This window comes from Gorilla gorilla, chromosome 3 (genome assembly GCF_029281585.2).
Source record: "Gorilla gorilla gorilla isolate KB3781 chromosome 3, NHGRI_mGorGor1-v2.1_pri, whole genome shotgun sequence".
NCBI classification, from domain to species: Eukaryota; Metazoa; Chordata; class Mammalia; order Primates; family Hominidae; genus Gorilla; species Gorilla gorilla.
This window is the reverse complement of record NC_073227.2, coordinates 212,375,450-212,391,718: the sequence shown is the minus strand read 5'-3', so window position 1 is coordinate 212,391,718 and position 16,269 is coordinate 212,375,450. Positions and strand designations below refer to the sequence as shown.

Genomic DNA, 16,269 nt, shown 5'->3' with positions numbered 1-16,269 from the left:
ACATACTTTCAGGTTAATAAGTTCTGTTGCTAAATATTTATGTAGTATTTACTATGTACCAGGCACCATGTTAAATGTTCTACATGAAGCACCTCATTTGTACTTCATGACAATCCATATAAAGATACCACTATTATTATCCACATTTTACAGATAAGAAAACTGAGGCACAGAGACTAAATAAGTCTAAATTCCCACAGCTAGTAAGTGGCAGAACCAAGAATTAAGCTCAGGTCACCTGATTCTCCAGCTTCTACCCAGTACACTATACCGTGTTCCCATGCTTTCAACGCATTCCCTAATGGAGCAGGGGAGAATAAGCGCCAGCAACCAACAAAGGAGACATCGACGCCAAAGGTCTACCATAAAGTTTTTCACGGTGACATCCTTGCTTACCTGTCCAGGGCCATGCTGGTTGGCATACTCCTCCCAAACCCGCGGACCCCCATCTGACGCAAGAGAGGTTGGCAGCAATGATGCCCAGGGAGTCAGAAGGGCTCACAAAGAAGCCATTTTGGCCTAGGATCATATAACGGTCCTGTAGGAAGGAATGCATAAAAATGATCGGACAGAAGCATCTGCTAGCAGCCCATTCCCATAATCATCACAATCCACTTTACTGCCATCTTATATTTAACAATCTAACAACTTGAATGAGGCCAAAGAGAACATGGGAAACATTCTTCTAAATCTCTGAGTACCAAGGGCCCAGAATCTTGACACACCAGGAATATGTTCCACCTGTTGAAATGTGGCTCAAGCTTTAGAAGCCCCCAAATACCTAACTCTTTCTTTCTCCCAAACATAATAGAGAACACTGGTTCTTGCAGAAATAGCTGATTTCTTAACTTGGTGCTTTCAACAGCACCAGCCATAAATAAAGATTTATTGAATAATATATATTTTTAAATAAACAACCTTTGTATGCCATAACATAAATCTGGAACTAAGAAAAGTAATCGCTGTTTAATTGCAATACTTAGTCATTAAACAGAAGGGCAGATGCAGAGCCAGTTAGGGCACACATGCCCCCTACATGTTAGCTCCAGATGTGTTCATTAATTCTCTGCTTTCCAGTGCATGGCTCATTATATGATCAAAGGGTCAGCAGACAGAGAGCTTTCCTACTTACCCCATCAGCATCAAATGCAACTCCAAATCCATATTCTCCTCCTTTCATTGCTTCCAGAAGAGTCGTTGCATATGTCAGGTTTGGGTCAGGGTGCTGCCCTCCAAAGTCTTCCAGGGGAACACAGTTTATTGCAGAATTGGCTGGGGCCCCCAGCTCATCACACAGAAATTTTCTCACATAAGGTCCCATAACTAAAAATAGATACACAGCAATATTAAATATTTGCAGAACCTTCTCCCCAGAGTATTTTGTTCTGAATAGTACAGGAAACACGATTTAATAACCCAGAAGAAAAATATAAATTTACAGTCGTTTTAAAGATACAATATAGAACAATATTTGCTTGAACTACTATTTATTGAGCATCTACTATGTGCCAGTTACTGTGGTAGGAATACAGATGTATTCAATCATCTAGTTACATACATTTTTTCACCTGAAATTTTTCTAAAAGGTTGCCAGAAAGAAATCAGCTACATAATAATGATTCATTGCCTGTTGCTTTTCATGTATTAAAAGTTTTAGCTGAATATATGCAAAAGCATTAAAGGGCTCTAGCAATGTTCTTTGTCTCTGCAATCATTTGGACTCTGCCAAGTATATAATTAAACACTATAAACCACTGAAGCATATAAAAACAAGCACATTTTACCAAAATACATGCCAAGGAATAGTATTTTCCAGTTCAATGAACATTATGGAGTATGCAATATGGAGCTGCTCTGCTAGGAAATGAGGGGACCATATTGAAGGGATGCAAAGCACATAGTTTCTACATTCCTGGGCTTGTAATCTAGTAGTGGGATGAGTCAAAGCTGCAAATGAATGACTGCAGTGGTAAGACTAAACAATGCACATTGATGAAATAATTATATCCAACGGCTTCAGAGAAGCAATAACCACACATAAGGCTTCAAGGAAGAAGCAGCATTTCTGGTGGAACTTGACGGAATAATATAAAGTTGGCAAGTGTTTGGGTTTGGAGTGGGAAGCCCATCTAAATCGAAGGAACATTATGAGCAAGGGAACAGAGCCTGAGGTAGAACATAAGGCACATTTGTGGAACAGCATGTAATCCTCCTAGCTGAAATATCTGAAAGATATTGCTTTCCACTTATTTTCCACCAATACAACACACAATCCTCCAATAGTGAACATCTCTTGATTGTGCCTGCCCAGCACACATTTCCTCTTCCTCTGGATACAGCATTTGGGATTTCTATTGGAGAAAAACTCCCTTCCCCATCTCAGTTCATGGGGTCTGGGTATGGCTAAATCCCACCTCCCCAAGGCTAAGGAGGTGACCTAGGTCTGCGCAGTCAGCGTCCTCCATCTTCTAGCCAGAGCAATTGATTCAAAGATGGACATACAGTATAAACCAGGCAATGAGGCTGAAACCCAGAAACATTGCTCATACTATTTGGAAAAAAAGCAAAGCTGTCTTCCCTGTAGGCCAGATAATGCTAAGGCAAGAACCTGAAAGTTCTTTTCCTGAGGAATATGATCAGCCCAACAAGAAAGAACAGAACAGCCTAGCCAGAAGCCCTTAGAGTAAGGCCCATGGAGAAGACCCACAGCAGGCTCAGAGCTCCCAGCAGATTTTTAGTGCCTCATTCTTAAATATGCCAGAAAGCCAAGGATCACCAAAATTTTGAGGAATGTATTTGAGATGAGGTGAAAATAAACAAAAAGTAAAGAGAAACCTGGAGGAAACAAAAATTATACAGGGAGAAGAAAACTTTTTAAAATATATCAGTAATATCCTAATAGAGATTAACAAGATAGAGTAGAATGGCTAAAATGGAAAAGACTGACAGTACCAAGTATTGGTGAAGATACAGATAAACTGGAGCCCTCATGCATTGCCAGTGGTGCAAATGGAACAGGCATTTTGGAAAATGATTTGGCCATTGCTTATAAAGGTAAACGTACATGTATCATATGACTCAGCAATCCCATTCCTAGCTGTTTACCCAAGACAAATGAAAACATACAGACTTGTTCACGAATGTTCACAGTATCTTTCTTTACAATAGCCAACAACTAGAAGAAAAAGAAATCTAATTTTCATTAACCAGTGAATGGATAAACAAATGGTGGTATATCGACAACACAATAAAATTGTATTCAGCAGTAAAAGGAACAACTTACTGATACATGCAACACCAAGAATGTATATCAAAATTATTATGCTGAGTGAAAGAAGCTTGAAGCAAAAGGTGACATATTGTATGCTTCCATTTATATAACTTTCTGGAAAATGCAAAACTATGGGAGCAGAAAGCAGATGAGTGGTTGCCAGGGGCTGGGGATAAGGGGAGAGGTTTGACTACAAAGGGCTGCAAAAAACTCTTTGGGGTGATGGAAATATTCAATCTTGATTGTGATAGTGGTTACATGACTGTATATATTCGTCAAATCTTATCAAACTGTATATCTACCAGGAGTGAGTTTTACTGTGTATAAATTATACCTCAGTAAACCTAAGTTTAAAAAGCTATGGTATCCATGAAACATAACTAGGATGTGTTTTTACAAGAGAGAATCTTTGGAAAATACAAACAAAAGTTTTGGGAAATTAAAAATATAATGGTAGAACTAAAGGACTGGAAGATAAAGTTAAGGAAATTTCCCAGAAAGTAGAAGAAAATAAAGAGATGAAAAACTGGGGAGGAGAAGGGGAAATAGAATAATTAAAGGATCGATTCAGTAGTAAAAATAACCAGAATGGTTACTAAATAGTAATTCAAAAACTTTTCCAGAATTAAAGGACACAAGTGTTCAGACTGAAAGGGTCCATCAGGTGTCCGATATAATAAAGATAGAGTCCCACACTAAGATCCATTATTGTAAAACAGAGGAACACTGAAGATAAGTCAAAGGTCCTAAAAGCTTCCAGAGAAGAAAAAGGAAAGACAATGGATTAAAAATCAAAATAGCACTGGATTTCTCAAGTTTAATATAATAGCTATAACACAGTAGAGCAATGCGCCCTCAAACTTCTGAAGAAAAATAATATCCAACTTAGATTTCCATATCAGTCAAATATTAATCAAGGGCAAGTGTAGAATAAAAGGCCTTTTCAGATATACAATACACAAAATATTTACCTACCATGAGCTTTCTCTCACTGAGTTCCTGGAGAATGTGTTCCTCCAAAATGTACGAGTAAATCAAGGTGTCAGACAAAGAAACCAGGGGACAGGACATTTAACATAGGAGATGTGTAAAAGGAATTACTACCATGGTGATAAAGGGAGATTTCATGATGACAGCATGCTCAGAGAGCAACTAGGGCAGAGTGGGGCAGATCAAAGTCTCCAGGAAAATGAAGTGAAGGAAGATTTAGACACTAGTGGAGAGCTTGAGGATTAAGAGTGGTAAACATACTTGATTAAAAGCAAGCAATGAGAAAACAAGATAATTGCTGTTTCCAAGGAAATCAAAAAGTTGTACTGTAAAGGAAATATAATTATAGCATATTGCATGGCTCAGCAGTGTTGTGGTAATGTAAACACTAGACAATGATCTTACCAAACTGATGATATAATGAGGGAAGCATGCTAGGATTCCCTAACTGGTGGGTGGAAAGGGTGGGTGGAGAGGTGGGTGGTGGGTGGAGAGGGTGAAAAAGAGCTGCAGCTCCAGTTCCTGTAGTATGAATTCAATAATGCTCAAAACTGAAAAATCAACAAGGGTCTGTATATTCATAATATTTAATGATAGGGAGATAAATACAAAAATAAACAGCTGAAAAAATGGAAAAATTTAACTCTGGAAGGTAACAAATTGGGGGAAGATAGGAGTTGGGTACAGATTTTTTTCACAATAAATCTTGAACTATTTATTTGACTGTTTAAACTATGCCATGCATATGATCAAATAAATAACAGTTTTACTATACTCCACACTTGAACATGCATAGCCTCAAACTCATTTGTTCAACTTTTGTTTTCATTTACATCCAAAGACAGAAATAAGGGTCCTGAAGTTTTCCAGAGCATTCCAAATATCTGAACATACACATGTTGTGTGAATATCTATGAATCCAACTTTCCTCTTAACCTCTGAAACCCAACAGGGGTAGAGGTCTCAATATTTCCTGCCCACTGATTTGGAGAAAATCACAAGCTTACCTCCATGCATTGCGTCAACGCGAATCTTCAGTTGGCTGGGCCCAGTCAGCAAACTCTTGATGGCATGAAAGTCAAAGATGGTCCGAAGGAGGTTAAGATAGATATCCACTGGGTCCACTATCTCCACTAAAGATAGAAAAACAAAGGAAAATGTCATTGACTGTACCCATGAAAGATACTTGGAAGCATAAAAAGAATCACTACCTTAACAGCATGAAATTCTGGTCACAAGCCCATCATATCCCTACACATGATGTGGGAAGCGAAGTGCCCATTTGTTGACAAAAATCACAAATCAGGGCACAATCAAGATACTACAAGCTTTTCAGGTGCTCAATGGGTATAAATGATACCAAGTTATAAATTCTTCTTTGCAAGGAAAATATCAACCACAAGAATAAATTAAGATAAAAATGTGCCCTGTTACTCCTGCTCCCACTTCCCCTCCCAAAAAAATGCACACAGCACACATCTCAATGTTTAGAGGCATTTTGGCATATCCAGTTGCCTTTCTTGTGGGGGCTGGCCAAAGACTGACTCAGCTGGTATGAAACAAATCAGCAAGTGACCTCAGTAGTGACCCCTATTTTCCTAATGCCATTGTGCCTACCAGATTCGAGTGCAGAATTGGGGATGAATATATTCCTGGGTTTGCGTGAAATCTCATTCATGCCCAATCTAGCACCCAATTTCCAAGTGAATGGCAAATATCTAGAAGTTCTCATTAAACACAAATGCTTTCCAGTATCTAGCACCACCCAGTAACCAAGAATCCAAAAAGTTTTATTCATTTATGTGACATACCAAAAAGCTCAGAATACATTTTTCATACTTGTCAATCAGTGTGTAATTAATGCTCAGAAAGTACTTTTCCAAGAAGTAGTAAATCAATTCTTTAGGTGCTAAAATTTGTCCAGGAGCCCTGCTTTTTTAAATTCTTAGCTAAATTTTGAAACTTATGTATATTGTTTTCAGATTTTTCAAATACATACTACTTTGAAACCCTGAAATACTTTTAAACTTGCACTGAAGATATTACCAACCCACTTTCAATAATTTTTAGTAAATCCAGGTGTGATATTTAATGGATGAGATCTTAATATGCCATATAATATTATCCCTTCATCTGATCAAATACATATCTGAAAATATTTTTTCTTACACTTAAGTCAATGTAATCTATGTGTTCATTCAAATATAATTATATTTGTAACATGGATACTTTTAAATTATCCTTTTACATGAGGAGCATAATAATCTATGAAGTAATTAAAAATTAACCTGTATAAAGTGTACACCTGACAATGGTTAAAATGGTAAATTTTGTTATGTATATTTTACCGCCATAAAAAATTAATCTGTAAGACAAAAGGTTATGCCCTGAGTACTTTGGAAGTTTTACTCACTCTACATTATAGGATAATGTTTTTGACAATTTCATTCTGGCTCTTCAATTCTTGAACCACTTGCCTAAATACATTTGGTATTTACAATAGGTAACACACAGTACCAAACAAATGTGAAAAACGAGGGAACAAGAAGTCAGTAAAAATTGAAAGTTCACATCATATAGTTCATGCTCTTGACACTTTAAAGTGAAATGCAAAGGAATTATTTGTTCCTAATTAACTCAAGCTTTGCTCAACACTTGAACCAGCAAGAATACAGCACATAAATTATCCCAAATGATTATCTCCAAATTCTTGGAAGCCAGGGAATCCCTCTACCTATCTCCTGGTATCAGTAACATTTTTAGAAAACTCGTTCAACTAGCAATGTGGCTGCAGCAATGAGCCTGAATGAGAGCCCACGAAGATTCGGGTCTCTTGGACAACTATAAAAATTGTGAAGATGCCAAAAATAAGCCTAGTCCTTCCAACCATATGTAATCAGCGTATTGAAATCATTTTGCTTAATATAATGTACCCCTTGCCTTTAATTGTCCAGCCATCCCATGCGTGTGCACACATATGCCTATGCATTCTCCCAGCTAGATTAGCAAAAGCAGGCCCTGCTGCTTCCAGTGAGTATCATGGCTCTCTGTAAATTTCTGCTCATTACCTAAGCAAACAACTGACTCGAAACTTCTCAAGAAAGATTTGGTAACATTGGGCAAATACTGTGACCCCCACACAATCCTTTTTAATCTTTTCTCTATTCCTAAAATATCACATGGACACAAACCAGGTATTTCCTCTTTTGGGCTAAGTTAAATTACTTCTAAAATGAGGATACCATCTTAACACAAACTGCATTCAAGCTTATAGAAGCACTAAAAAAGTAAAACATGTTAGATCTATTGCTATTATATGCCTTCTAGGAAAAAGCAATATGATAAAATATAGGGGGAAATGTTGTATACATACATGTTATTAATGTTGTTGTCATATGGTCTAAAATTAATCTATAAAACAAAAAGCTATCTTCTGAATACTGTAGAAGTTATATTTGCTTTACAATATAATATTTTTGACAATCTCATTTTGGTTCTTTAATTTTTGAATCACTTGCCTAAATATATTTGGTAGTTACTGAATTCCTTTGTAAAATCTCCTAACACGGTGCTTGGTATAGGACAGGTGATCAATAATTATGCATTCAATAAGCTGATGCGTAATTATTCCAAGCTTGGTTATGGCTTGGAAAAGAAACTCCTACCTTTCATGAGAAATTTAATAACCCATTGACTTGTTAGGTTTCTTCTTAACTAAGGCATTCCAGCATCTTCACCTTAATTGCTTAGACAAGTTTTGGCAATTCACAACCTATTTTTGGAATGCTATAATGAAGTCAACCATAAAACTTTTCCTATGTTGAAAATGATATCGAATTTGGGAAGTGGTTTTTGAAAGTTTCCAGTTCTGAATATCTTGGCTGCTCTCATGTCTTCTCTCTACACCATATTAAGTTTACACACATTTATCGAGTCACCCCTGAGATGAACAATGCAATAATTTTCATGAGTTTACTTCCCTACAGAAACCAGTCAGCCCCATCCACATAGTTACTCTGACTTCTTCAAAATAAAATCTCTGTTACCTCTGAATGGTTTGAATTTGTTCTCTAGGTCAAATTCTTGTCTTCCTAGTCGAGATAGGTCGATTCGGAGATCAGGACATATAGCATATTCCTCAATCGTTTTGCTGATTTGGTAGATTTTGTCTGAGACAACATCGGGTGCAGGACCTAAAATTTGAACACCAAAAATACACGTTTTTAAAAGTCTCGTGAGTTTCAAGCAGTGAAATGTTACCATCCTCCTCCACCAGGCAGAGAAAGATTCATTTGTTCTCTAAACAATGATCAATGGTTCACAGTTCAATTAGCCTTGATATTTCTTATACTGTACTTATCCACTATGGGGGAAATTTGATCAGCCTCACCTGTTCTATGTAGACTAACAACCCATATGTTTGTTTGTTTGTTTTAATCCACTTCTAAGCAATGACACATCTTTCCTAAAAATAGTTTCACACCTGCCAGGGAAACCTGGTTACTCAATCAGCTTTATTCAGGTTATGAGACACAAACAGGATATGCATTTGACAGAAGTGAGGGATTCCAGATTTCCATGCAGCTTCCCCAGTGCATCTAGAAGAGGAAACTATGCTTTCTATTCCCAGCTCTGCTACCTAATTGATGTGTGAGCTTAGCAGGGTAAGTTAATTATTTTCCCCAACTCACAATCTGTAGTCACTTCTAAAATGAAGCTCAACTAAAAATATATGATACATTTCCTCGGAAGGCCAAATTGACAAGTAGTATTAGACTTTAAATAAATTGAACATGAAATCAATACTTGTTCACCTTTTGGGGTTTTGCTTTTTTTTTTTTTTTTTTTTTACCCTGTATATCTTAATGCAAGCCATTTCAGATTTTTTTTTTTGCAACAAAGTTGAGAAACAAATAAGTAGATTGAAAGATCTAAAGTATAAATGATTGCTAGATGTATAGATAGCTTTCTGTATGAATCTTACTTGTCAACTACACTGTAACTTTCTACTGAACAAAAATTGTTTCTTGATTTTTAAAATATCTCAATCCTTAGAACTGCATTGTCCAATACAATTGTTACTAGTCACATTTAGCTGCTGAGCACTTAAAATGTGGCTAGTCAAGTTGAGGTGTGCTGCAATTGTAAACGCACACCAAATTTTGAAGAGTTAGTAGAAAATGCAATCGATTGCATTAATAATTTTTATATTGATGACATGGTATAATAATATTTTAGATATAGTAGTTTAAATAAAACACAATGTGAATTTCACTTGTTTCTTTTCACTTTTTTAATGTGGCTACTAAAAATGTACAGTATGTATGTGACTCACAATATTTTTCTGTTGGACAACGCTGCCTTAGAGTGTAGCACCATCACTTTATTCCAATAAATGCTCATAAAAAAGAATAGCAATAGTCCTATTCTAGTAAGTGGGAGAGAAGACAGCCCAGAAGATTTTACCAACAATTTTCTTGTTGTGTGGGAAAAGTGAAGACCTCAAAGAAATAAACATAGCCCTTTGCTTCACTCCTTACCATTTTTTACCCTTCACAAAACTTAAAGAATAGGTAGTCTTGTTTCGTTTTTGCATTATTTTATGCTTGCCAGATTATAGAATGCATGAATATCTCCCTCCACTCCCTACACCCCAGGCACCATACTATATTCTTTGGCTGTGTCCATCATTTTCAAGTCCCTGAGTTTTAATGCCGGCACACTGATTTCCTAAAGTAAAGCAAGTACTGTCTCTCTAGATAGTTGTCTATGATGCCATTCAACCATCCATGCTGATAACTTCAGAGTTCATCAACAACTTCTGAATTCCTTTTCAATTTCCAAGCTCCTTGATATCTTCCACTCCAATGACTTTCACCATATGCACACTGAAAATATGTACAATTATCATATATATTAAAATAATTGTTTTTTAAAGGATACGGCAAATCTACAGGCACTCATATAAAAATAAATTTTAAGATGCTAAAAAAGAATACCCAGAGATTTTAAAGTGTATAAAATAAATAAATGAAAAATGGAAAAGCTAAAAAGCTTTTTAATTTGAGGTAGTCCCATTTATTTGTTTTTGCTTTTGTAGCCCGAGCTTTTGATGTGATATCCAAGAAATCATTGCCAAGGCCAATGTCAAATAACTTTTTCCCTATGTTCTTTTCTAGGATTTTTATGGTTTCAGATCTTATATTTAGTTCTTTTATTCATTTTGAGTTTATTTCTCTGTATAGTGTAAGATAAGGGTCCAATTTCATTCTTTTACATTTTTGTTTTCCCAGGCACCATTTATTGAAGAGGTTTTTTTCTTTCTCCATTATGTCCTCTTGGTGCCCTGCTCCAAAATTAGTTGACTATATATGTCTTGATTTATTTCTGGGCTCTCTATTCTGTTCCATTGGTCTACGTTTCTGTTTTTATGCCAGTATCATACTGTTTTGGTTTTACTTTAGCTTTGTAATATAATTTTAAATCAGCAAGTGTGGTACCTCCAACTTTTTTTCCCTCAACATTGCTTTGATTTTTTGTGGCTCCATACAAATTTTAGTATTGCTTTTCTATTTCCATGAAGAATGTTATTGAAATTTTGATAGGGGTTGTGTTAAATCTGTATATTGTTTTTGGTAGTATGAATGTTTTAATAATATTAATGTTTTTGATCCATGATCAGTGAGCACAGGATATATATTTGTGTCTTATTCAATCAATGTTTTATAGTTTTCAGTATACTTTCACCCCTTGGTTAAATTTATTCCTAAGTATTTTTTTGATGCTATCATAAATGGCATTGTTTTCTTGATTATTTTCAGCTGGGTCATTATTTATGTATAGAAATGCTACTGATGTTTGTATGTTGATTTTGTATCCTGCAACTTATTGAATTCATTTATTAGTTCTAAAAATTTGTGTGTGTGTTTGTGTGTGTGTGTGTGTGCATGTGTAGAATCTTTAGAATTTTCTATATATAGGATCATATCATCTGTAAATAGAGATTATTTTACTTTCTCCTTTCCAATTTGGATGACTTTTATTTATTTTTCTTGTCTGATTGCTCTTGCTAGTACTTCCAAAACTATGTTGAATAGAAATAGCAAGAGTGAGCATCCCTGCCATGTGCTAAATTGTGGAAAAGTTTTCAGTTGTCCCCAATGGATTATGATGTTAGCTGTGGGTTTCTTATAAACGGCCTTTATTAATGTTGAGAAACTTTCCTTCTATACCTAAAGTGTTAAGAGTTTTTGTTAAGAAAGAATGCTGAACTTTGTAAAATGCCTTTCCTGCACCAATTGAGATGATCATGTGGTTTTTATCTTTCATTCTGTTTAGCCAGTCTTGCATGTCAGGGATAAATCCCACTTGGCCATGATTCATAATTTCTTTAATGTGTTGTTGAATTTGGTTTTCGTCAATATTTATCAGAGATATTGGCCTGTGGTTTTATTTTCTTACAATATGTTTGTCTGGCTTTAGGTATCAAGGTGATGCTGGCCTCACAAAATGTGTTTGGAAGTATTCCCTGTAGCTCTAATTTTTGGAAGAGTCTAAGAAGTGTTGGTAATAATTATTCTTTGAATGTTTGATAAAATTCAGCCATGAAGCCATTTGGTCCTAGGCTTTTCTATTTTGGAAAGTTTTTAATCACTTCTTCAATTTCTTTATTTGTTGTTGGAGTGTTCAAACTTTTTGTTTCTTCCCAATTCAATCTTGATGGGTTAGTTTTTCGAGAAATTTATCCATTTCTTCTAGGTCCTCCAATTTGTTGGCATAAAATTGTTCATAATAATCCCTTATGACCATTTTTATTTCTGAGGTGTCTATTGCAATGTCTCCACTTTCATTTCTGATTTTATTTATTTGAGTCTGCTTTTTTTAGTGAATCTAGCTAGGAGTTTGTAGATTTTATTTTTTCAAAGAACCAACTTTTGATTTTATTTATATTTTCTATAGTTTTACTATACTACATTTTATTTGCTTCTGTTCTGATCTTTATTATTTCCTTCCTTTTGCTCACTTTGGGTTTAGTTTGTTCTTTCTTTAGCTCCTTGAGGCATAATGTTAGTCTACTTATTTAGATCTTTTTCCTTTTTTAATCTAGGCATTTATTGCTATAAAATTCTCTCTTAGAACTGACTTTGCTGCATACTGTAGGTTTTGATACATTGTGTTTCCATTGTCATTAATCTCAAAATATTTTTTAATTTCCCTCTTGATTTCTTCTTTGACCCATTAGTTCATCATAAGCATGTTGTTTAATTTCCACATATTGGTAAATTTTCCAAGATTCCTCCTGTTATTGATTTTTAGCTTCACACCATTGTGGTTGTAAACAATACTAGACATGATTTCAATCTTTTTGAATTTGTTAAGGTTTATTTTGTGGCCTAACATAGGGTCTATCCTGGAGAATGTTCTATGTATGCTAGAGAAGAATGTATATTCTGCTGTTGTTGGATGAATGTAGGTCTGGTAGGTCCATTTGGTCTGAAGTATAGTTCAAATTTAGTGTTGTCTTGTTAATTTTTTGTCTGGTTGATCTCTCCATTGTTGCAAGTGGAGTACTGAAGTCCCCTATTAGTGTTATATTGCTGTATATTTCTTCCTTCATGTCCACTAATATTTGCTTTACATATTTAAGTGCTTCAATTTTGGATGCATATATGTTTACAATTGTTATGTCCTCTTGATAAGATGACCTCTTTATCATTAAATCATGACCTTCTTTGTCTCTTGGAACAGCTTTTTACTGGAAGTCTGTTTTATCTGATATAAGTATAGGCATCCCTGCTCTCTTTTGGTAACTGTCTGTTTTCATGGAATATCTCCTTCTATCCCTTTACTTTCAGTATATGCCTATTCTTAAAGTTTAAAAATGGGTCTCTTGTAGGCAGCATCTAGTTGGATCTTGTTGTTGATCCACTCAGCCATTCTGTATCTTTTGATTGGACAGTTTAACCCATGTACCAGCAAGGTTATTATTGATAGTAAAAGACTTACTCCTGCCATTTTGCTAATTGTTTTCTGGTTACTTTGTAGATAATTTGTTCTCTTCTTCCTCTATTGTTGTCTACCTTTGTGGTTTGGTGGTTTAGTTTTCTGCTTTGTGGTTACAATATTGCTTTTTAAATATTCAACATGAATACACTTTCTTGTTTGGATAACGTGTAAAACGTCTACAAGGAGGGATAGATAGTAAGTTTTCCCTTCAGAATGCACTGCTTTGCCTGGGATGAGGAATAATTTATCATGGTAACTGTTGCTGGTTAAAATTTGGCTCCTACCCACATTCATGCAAACTCAGTGTTCTAGATTAAAAGAGATTTAAGAGACTTGCCAAGCAAATGCATGGCATCCTTAGATGTATCCTGATTTGAATAAAACAGCTATAAATAATAATATTTTGGGGATTATTGAAAAATTTGACTATAGATTAGTTTTCAGGTGATATTGGAGAATTAATGTTATTATTGTTAGGTATGTTAGCACGGTCATGCAGCAATGTGTCTTTCTTTTTAAGAGATGCATACAAAAATATTTGGGTGTGAAATGTTCTTGTGCTATAATTTGCTTTAAAATTCTTCAGAAAAAAAAGATAAGCAAAATAGAAAAACAAGATAATGGGTACATGTTATCTATTTCTTATTCTCCCTATTTTTTTGTGTGTTCAATTTTTAAAAGAAATTTACTCCATACATATATCCCACCCCCTTCACTAAGGACCCCCAAACTATAAATTGCTGTGAATATAAGAAAAAGTGAAACAATTCTGTGATTTTGAGAGAAAGTCAACACTGTAGGAAAAAGAGAGCCCAGGATTTGGGCTAAAAATCATTAATCTGACCCTGATCAACCCTGTGGCCTTCAGCAGTAACTCAGCCTCTCAGGCCTTTGATTTGTTCATGTGTAAAATGAGGGTAATTGTCATTTAGACAACGACCTTCAGGGTATGTTTTAATGTTAAAATTCAGAGTCCTTCCATATCAGATAAGCATCAACTATTCAATAGTTTATGCTGAAGAGTACAGGGGACCAAGAGACCACCCAAATGGGTTCATGAGCCCATCATGCCACTTCTTTGTTGGATCACTTTGGGCACCTCACTAAATTTTTCTGAGCTAGGTCCTCTGCACCTTGCTTGTCTATCATCAGACGGTCACTGTGAGACTATAATAATATAAGAGGAACGAAATCGTGATTATTAAGGCATATACTGAACCACATACCTCCATTGGCAACATTAAACTTCACTCCAAACTCTCCCCCTGGTCCTCCAGGGCAGTGGCTGGCTGTTAGAATGATTCCACCAGCTGCCTTGATCTTCCTGATAATGCAGGAGACCGCAGGTGTCGACAAGATGCCATTCTGTCCAATAATCAGTCGTCCAATCTAAACCATCCAAAAAAAAAAATCAATCCAGTTGCTTGGGATTAAAGGCATTTCAACAGGAAAGTGCCCCAGGCTCTGTTAACATACAGCCAATCACTTGATAAAAGAAACAGAGTAGGCTTTAGATTAGGGGAGGCAGGGTAGGGGGAGCACTGACATTGTCTCTCCTATCTAATGTCTCTAAGACCATTTGGTGCACCTGCATCTAGTGGTCAATTATTAACCTGTAAATAGGATATGCCTCATTGATCTTCAGTTGTTTGAAACATCTGCTTCTGATAATCGAGGGGGTTAGCTTGAATCACACAAGAAGTTCTTAGTTTGCTACTGACTCAGAAACTACGCATGTGAACATGCTAGAGATTACAAGAAAAAAGAAATGGAGTGCTTCTCTGCTTCTTCTGCTTCCTGTAACTTAGAACAAGCTCAGAGAGCAAGGGGACTGATTTACTACAACCTCATCATCTGTGGGCATATTTTAACTGTAATCTTCAGGAATGACTTTTCTCCTGAAAGTAGGAATTCTCTTTCTGCTGTTAAGTGACAGCGTGTGCTGGAGACATTGGAGAAATTACCCAGTCATGCTAAGCGGAGATCTGGAGGTCATCCATGGATGCAGCCAGATTCTTTCTAGAGCTACAAAACTGACTTTCTAAAAAGTCAGCAACACAGCGCTGAAGAACATTTATTGCTACACCTTGTTTTAAAATTGGATTCAATATCATCCAATCTAGTAGTTCTCAATATTTCTACAAAATAGAATCACTTATGAAACTTTTTAAAATCCTAGTACTCAAACTGCATTCTAGACTGATGATATTGCAATCTCTGGGGTTGAGAGCCCAGCATTAGTAGTTTTAAAGCTCCACAGATGATTCCAATGTTCAGCCAAGCTCAGTAATAAAGCCCCCTTGTTACTCAAAGGGCTGGCAGCATGGGCATCACCTGCAAGCTTGATAGAAATGCAGAACCTCAGCTGGGCATGGTGGCTCCACCTGAAATCCCAGCACTTTGGGAGGCTGAGGTGCGCAGATCACTTGAGCTCCAGAGTTCGAGACCAGCCTGGCCAACGTGGTGAAACCCTATTTCTACTAAAAATACAAAAATTAGCTGAGCATGGTGGTGCATGCCTGTAGTCCCAGCTACTCCGGAGGCTGAGGTGGGAGAATTGCTTGAACCTGGGAGGCAGAGGTTGCAGTGAGCTAAGATGGCACCACAGCACTCCAGCCTGGGCTACAGAGTGAGACTCTGTCTGAAGGAAGGAAGGAAGGAAGGAAGGAAGGAAGGAAGGAAAGGAAGGAAGGAAAGAAAGAAAGAAAGGGAAAGAAAGAAAGAGAGAGAGAAAGAAAGAAAGAGAAAGAAAGAAAAAAGAAAGAGAAAGAAAAAAGAAAGAGAAAGAAAGAAATGCAGAACCTCAAGGCCCACCCAAGGCCTACCGAATAAGAACCTGTATTTTAATAAGATCCTCTCCTCTCTTCCCAGATAATTCATTTGATAAGTACTGATATAACCAACAAGCCAAAACAAACTTTAACATACAGTTCAACAACAAAGTTGCCCTGGCACCATCATTGCTAGAGGTCAGTCACTGACCAAATATAACAATCAGCGAG

At 36.3% G+C, this 16,269-nt stretch overlaps 1 pseudogene; it reads right to left on the bottom strand.

Annotated features, from left to right (window-relative positions):
• Positions 1-381: 381 nt before the first annotated feature.
• Positions 382-16,269, bottom strand: part of LOC129532856 (phosphoglucomutase-like protein 5) — a 35,128-nt pseudogene continuing 19,240 nt past the window's right edge.